This window comes from Mirounga leonina, unplaced genomic scaffold (genome assembly GCF_011800145.1).
Source record: "Mirounga leonina isolate KUSES-001 unplaced genomic scaffold, KU_Mleo_1.0 Mir_166, whole genome shotgun sequence".
Taxonomy (NCBI): Eukaryota; Metazoa; Chordata; class Mammalia; order Carnivora; family Phocidae; genus Mirounga; species Mirounga leonina.
The window spans coordinates 6,114,439-6,121,348 of NW_023270418.1; positions in this window are offsets into that span (position 1 = coordinate 6,114,439).

Below are 6,910 nucleotides of genomic sequence, written 5' to 3' on the forward strand. Positions count from 1 at the left end.
CTCAATATTTATTTTTATTGCATCTGCATTTTTATATCTTCATCTATAATTGCCTATTTTCATATTAAATCAACTTAATATTGAAAAATTTAGGACTTGATTTGTCAGAATGTTTTGTAAGCACAAATCATATATTTAAATACTAAGAATTATGCTTAATAAGTGTAATCTGAACTTGAAGATCTGAGTCCCATCACTTGTGATTTGGCTACAAATGTACAGTGCATAGAGTTTCATGATCCACTGTCTTATGAATGTTTTTACATTGTGCTAAACTCAGAATTCTAGAAATAATAACATTTCCCTAAAAATATGATCAATAATCTCACTGAAATAGCTATAGCTATATTACATAGCATATCATAGACACACTAGTATTTACTAAGCCTGTCTTATGATGCATTTAAACTTCACAAGAAATCTAGCAGTTGTTATTTATAAACATCCCTTTTCATTGATGAGGAAACTAAGACCAAAAAAGGCATAAAACTTATTCATGGTCATATACCTAGTAAATGTTAGAATCAGGAAACCAACTGAAGTCTTTCTAAAATTAGATCTCTTACTGTGTTGCCTCTCTTTATCTTTCATTCCTGGACCAATTATCAAACCATATATGTGAGATTATGAAATATACATAATACCTGTATGCTCTACCATCAATTTCCACTGCAAACACTCTACTTCAGGTCAGCCTCATCTTTACCTGAACTATACACATGGCATTCTAAATGGTTCCCCTGCTTCCATTTCTTTCCCTTCAGACTGTTCTAAAAATGGCAATCCCTAAAGCATAGCTCTAATGATGCCATTTTCCTTTTCAAAAAATGTCTGTCTATTCATTGCCTTTTCCTTTTTTAAAAAAAATTTTTAGGGCGCCTGGGTGGCTCAGTTGGTTAAGCGACTGCCTTCGGCTCAGGTCGTGATCCTGGAGTCCTGGGATCGAGTCCCACATCAGGCTCCCTGCTCAGCAGGGAGTCTGCTTCTCCCTCTGACCCTCCTCCCTCTCATGCTCTCTGTCTCTCATTCTCTCTCGCAAATAAATAAAATCTTAAAAAAAAATAAAAAATAAAAAAAAAAGTTTAAAGATTGCATTTATTTATTTGAGAGAGAGAGCACAAGCAGGGGGTAGGAACAGAGGGAGAGGGAGAAGCAGGCTCGCTGCTGAGCAGGGAGCCCAATGTGGGGCTTGATCCCAGGACCCTGGGATCACGGCCAGAGTAGAAGGCAGACACTTAACTGACTGAGCCACCCAGGCGCCCCTATTCATTGCCTTTTCACTTGTCAGTGTCAGGGGTGAATGTTATAACTGAAAAGCCTCGAAAGCCACTTAATCAAGAAGTGGAATTTTTAACTAACATTCCTATAAAAACGCTTCCATATCATGACATTAAAAACTTTTAAAATGTTCTATATAAACTTTCCTCCACATACCAGACAAACTATCCACAGTTTTGATTATCTACTGTCAACCTTGAAAATAAAATAGTCACTTACTTAACCAACAAAAATGAGTTTATTCAGGAATAGGAGAGGAATTGCAACATGGGACATGTAAACTATGGAGAACCATAGCCAAGTCTGAAGTATAAACTTTTATAGAGGAAAGGAGGGCACTGGGAGGGGCTATTCAGAATGAAGTTTCACTGGAGGCAAATGAGAATTTGGGTTGTGGTGGCTTTTTATTGGCTGAGTTGTGGTAGTTTTTCATTGGTTGGGTTGTTACTGGGCAAGGAGAGAATCTTTCTTCCTGCTGGGTTATGTAAAGTAAGCTGCTTCCTACGGGGTATGTAAAGTAAGCTGCAACAAGTAGCTTCTGAGTGAGAACCCTCCCTTCATAGCTTCCCAACTCCATTTAGAATTAGGTTTCCTTTATTCATTTTCACATTCTTTTTCTTTTTCTTTTTTTCTTTTCTTCTCTCTCTGAGTTCTACTGGGAAACACGCAAAAGAGGCTTACAGGCATCTGACACTACCCACCCAGCTAAATGCATTGATTCTTTTACTTGTCTTTTCTCTTTCTCCATTTTCTTATCGTAGAACTGTCCTCAGAGAAAGGGCACCATTGTATTTGAGGTGTTTGACATTCCCTTTTTCAAAGACAGGGAATGAAAAGTACAGATCTTTGCCAAAAGCTAGATCTGTCTTTTCAAGACTGAATATAGGCAATTACAAAGGCTTTACCTGGAAAGCATCATGTGAGAAAGCTGCCCTCCCCACACCAGATTTGGTGCATAGTCAAAGCTACTGGGCAGTCTTTTTTTTTTTTTTAAGATTTTTACTTATTTATGTGACAGAGAGAGACACACAGCAAGAGAGGGAACACAAGCAGGGGGAGTGGGAGAGGGAGAAACAGGTTCCCCGCTGAGCAGGGAGCCCAACGTGGGGCTCGATCCCAGGACCCTGGGATCATGACCCGAGCCAAAGGCAGACGCTTACGACTGAGCCACCCAGGCGCCCCGCTACTGGGCAGTCTTTAAGGGGAGCTGTAGTCAAGGACTGAGGCCCTTCTGGCTAATTATACTCTTTTTCACATTTGCACTCCTAGCCCAGGGGCCTTCTATATAGAACTCTGTCCTTTTTACTCTATCCTTCCACCAAAGTCTTCTCTCCCTATAGCACTTATCCACTTTGATTCTTTCCAGGTTTATACTGCCTCATGAACAGTAGTGTAACATAGACTACATCATCATCTCCCAGTAGACACACCTGTATACACATAGCATAGGGAGGATTAAACACAATTTAAGTGTGTGAAACTGACAGATTAGGAGACACTTCATTAGATCATACCATGCCATAAAAATCATGACATTTCATTTGCTCTGTGAAAATATAAACTTCTCATATCATTTTCCAACCTACATAATCTATAACAAAATAAGTAGTTGCAATCCTATTACCATAAATTTTCTACAGAGTTTAAAATCTCTGAATATATCACCTGTATTGCACAATATACCAAACTACTGAAGGAAAGACCAGTGCTCGGTGACATGTGTAATTGATAAGACTATATCAGACCACTGAACCAAAAGATTCCTCAAAGATTTAGTATTTAGAATGACAATCTACCAACCCACTGAGCCATTTCTACAGTGACCCAGGTGGTATATCAAAACTGAAACCCACCCATCCTTACTGGCAATGTAATAGAAGCTAGAATCAGATGAGAGACCTCTTCTGTCTTGCTTGCAGCTGCTTATGCTCTGCTTTTTTATTACTTGTTAAAAGCCAGAAGCATCTTTGAGAACAATCAGATGTTCATCTCCTCTACAAGCAACTTAATGACTGTTGTGTCAGTCTGTTCAGATTTCTCCCCATTTGACATGCTGATAAATGATAGCTGAAAGACTGACCAAGAAACACAAACTCTATACGTATATGGAAAAGAAACATAATGAAAAAAAAGTTCTGTGCTGAGGGCAGACTGAACAATAATGAGCATTCTTCTGAATGCACATATTTTGCCTGACAAGTCTAGCCCCCATGAAAATCTGAGTCTAAAATGTCTGTCCTAGATTTGTTCCCAAGCTTATAACTCATCTTCTCTGTCTATGGAAGACATTGACCTGTTATTTTCTACACACATTTGACATTCTTTTTATTGACAGAAGATATTTTACCTGCTTCATTCTCAACCAATGCTTTCTCTAAACACTATGCCCTTCAAAAAAGTTGCTCTATTGATTTAAGCAATGTATTAATTTTGATAGCTCACTCGACTTATTCCTTTGTCGTAACTGCATTATAGGGTTGTTTCTACAGAACATTTAGCAAACAGGGATTAGGAAGAAAAGAACCAGGCTAGTTCTCTCTTAAAGATCTACTAACACACAGCACCTTATCACTGTGCTTTCATCACCTGGAAATGACTTGCTGTGTTAGTTATTTTTGAGAGTACTTACTACTTGATGAATGCTGTTTTTTCACTGGGATACAGCAGTGAACAAAGGAGACATAATTTCTTTTCTTATGAACATTATGGTACATATGGGACTATAGAAATTAGACATTTTAAAAGTTACAACTTGAAAAAGTTATCTGAAGACATTGAAGAAGCATCAAGATTATATCATAAATTTCCATTCCAGAATATGGGGTGAAGGGGTCTTCTGGGAGGAAGTGAAATTTCAGTAATATATGAGATGTATATTAGCTGGGGAAGAATGGTCCAGATAGAAAATCAACATGTGTTAATATGCTGTGGTGGGAAGAAGCTTGACAAAACTGAGAAACAGAAAAAAACACATGTCATTAGATCACAAAGTGGGAAGTCAGGGCAGGCAGGGGCCTATAAAGCAATGTGAAAGATTTTGACCTTTAGAAGAAAAGCCATGGGGAACTACTGAGAACCTCTAAATAAAGAATCTGTGGTGTGAAAATTGCACTGAAGATGGATAATACTGAGGATAGGAAATACCAGAAGCGGCTTTTATCAGAAACACAGAAGAGTTGACAGGGGTTTAGCCTGAGGTGATGGCAGTGGGAATGGAGAGAAATAAACACATTCAAGACATATTTAGAGGGCGCCTGGGTGGCTCAGTTGGTTGAGCAACTGCCTTCGGCTCAGGTCATGATCCTGGAGTCCCGGGATCGAGTCCCGCATCGGGCTCCCTGCTCGGCAGGGAGTCTGCTTCTCCCTCTGACCCTCCCCCCTCTCATGCGCTCTCTCTCTCTCAAATAAATAAATAAAATCTTTAAAAAAAAAAGACATATTTAGAACCAAAATTTATGGGATATGATATTGATTAGATATGGGGATGAGAAAGAAGATACCAAAGGAAACTTGAAGGTTTCTTAGCTTGAATAATTACTGCTCCTAAAAACAATAATTTTTAGCTGTGTAAAAAAAACGGATTATGAAATCATATTCAAGAAACAAAAACCTTATTCAGTGTCAAGTTTTACTGTAATTAAAGGATAAAAGCCACAATTAAAACAGGGAGAAAGTCAGGTTTTCTAATGCTATCCAGACTTTTTGTTTGCATTTAGATGCACATTGTACATACCGAATGTAAGCAGTCTTCAATAAACGTATATTTTCAACAAAAGTAAGCAATGGCTCATAAATTCACAGATTCCAGATTTATTTACCATAAGAAATCCTAGACAGATCAAGCTAATCAGGTTGGAAGCATTCCATAATGAAGGATTCTCATGGTAGTAAGTACCATGAGTGTTTTGTCATATCCATTATTAGCTTGTTTACAAGAAAATCTGATCAGGTTACTTTTCTTTCCTGGGCTTCACACAGCAATAGTAGAGAATGGATTGCAGTCCTTTTGTTATCCCTTTCCTTCCCACTGTGCATAGAAATTTATACAAAGTATCTATTTTACTTTACAACCAATACATACTAGAAAAAAATAACCACTTTTTCTTTAAAAATTCTAGAGAATTTTATACTTTAAAAAATGAATTAGAAATATTGTCTTTAATGCTAACAATAGCCCTATGCAGTAGGTAGTATTATTTTAAGGACAAGAGCACTGATATTTTAAAAAGTTACATAATTTACTAAGACAGTTCTGATTCCAATTTCTATATTCTTTTCTCTATACCATAGTGCCTCCTCAATACTTTTTATTTATTTATTTTTATTTATTTTTAAAAAGATTTTATTTATTTATTTGAGAGAGCAGATAAGAGAGAGAGCACAAGTGGGCAGGAGCGGGGGGAGGAGCAGAAGGAGAGGGAGAAGCAGACTCCCCTGGGATCATGACCTGAGCCGAAGGCAGACACTTAACCGACTGAGCCACCCAGGTGCTCCCTCAATACTTTTTAGATGGTAACTTTAAACAAGAACTAAATGCAAATATAAAATTGTATACTTTCTTCAAGTTTGAGATGGATATACATGAAATAAAAATAAATGCTTGAATGCATGATTTAATTTTATTTTAATGGCCATTTCAAGAATCAAGAATCTGTCATTTACTTGTATACAAAAAGGAGTATTTTTCAACTTGGAATAGAAAGGCTTATGAATTAGGAATATACTAACTGGATTACTGGAAAAGACATGTAAATAGTCAAAAGCAGCAACCATCTTATTCTAATGTATCAAGAACTGCATTAAGTAGCAACTAGGGATACCTGGCTGGCTTGGTAGAGCATGTGACTCTTGATCTTAGGGTTGTGGGTTCAAGCCTCACACTGGGTATAGAGTTTACTTAAAAAAGAAAAAAAAATAACTACATTAGAGTGTTTCATGTGAATAGTGTACACTGTAAAACTACATGCAAAAAACCTATGTGCCACATAGCATTTGAAATTTCCTACTGAGAGGGAAATTTTAAGAATAAATAATCTCTATATACCAGCTAATATATCCCCAAACCATATGGTTTTACAAACCTTCTGGACTAATATATTCAATTACGAATTTATAGGGACAAAAGTGATCTATGGATTATTAATAAACTTCTCTAAATCATAGAATCTGTGTTGAGATCTGTACCAAGATTTTGGAAGATTCATCTGATGCTTAAATCAGCCATGCAAATGATTCCTAGAAACACCTTCAAACAACATGAGATTTCATCAATCCTCAATATCCTTAGTAATGGAAGTCTTCATTGGATCTAAACGGAAAGCTCCTAAGGGGAAAAATTCCTGCCTTCATGGAAGGAAGGAAAACCATGTTTCTTTCCTACCCTATATATCTACAGACTAACCCTCTACTACTGACCTCCCCCCACCATACTAATAGATGCACAAATATATACACATCTTCCTCCCAATTATCTTTTCACACTATATGCAAGAACCATTGGTAAAGCCAGTACTTCTGTCTGTTTAGTTTACTTGAGGTTGTTCAACTGTAATCAGGTGATATTTTTGGCAACCGTCACTTTCATTTCCTTATCATCCAGGATTCTAGATTTTCCATAAGCATAAGCATAGAA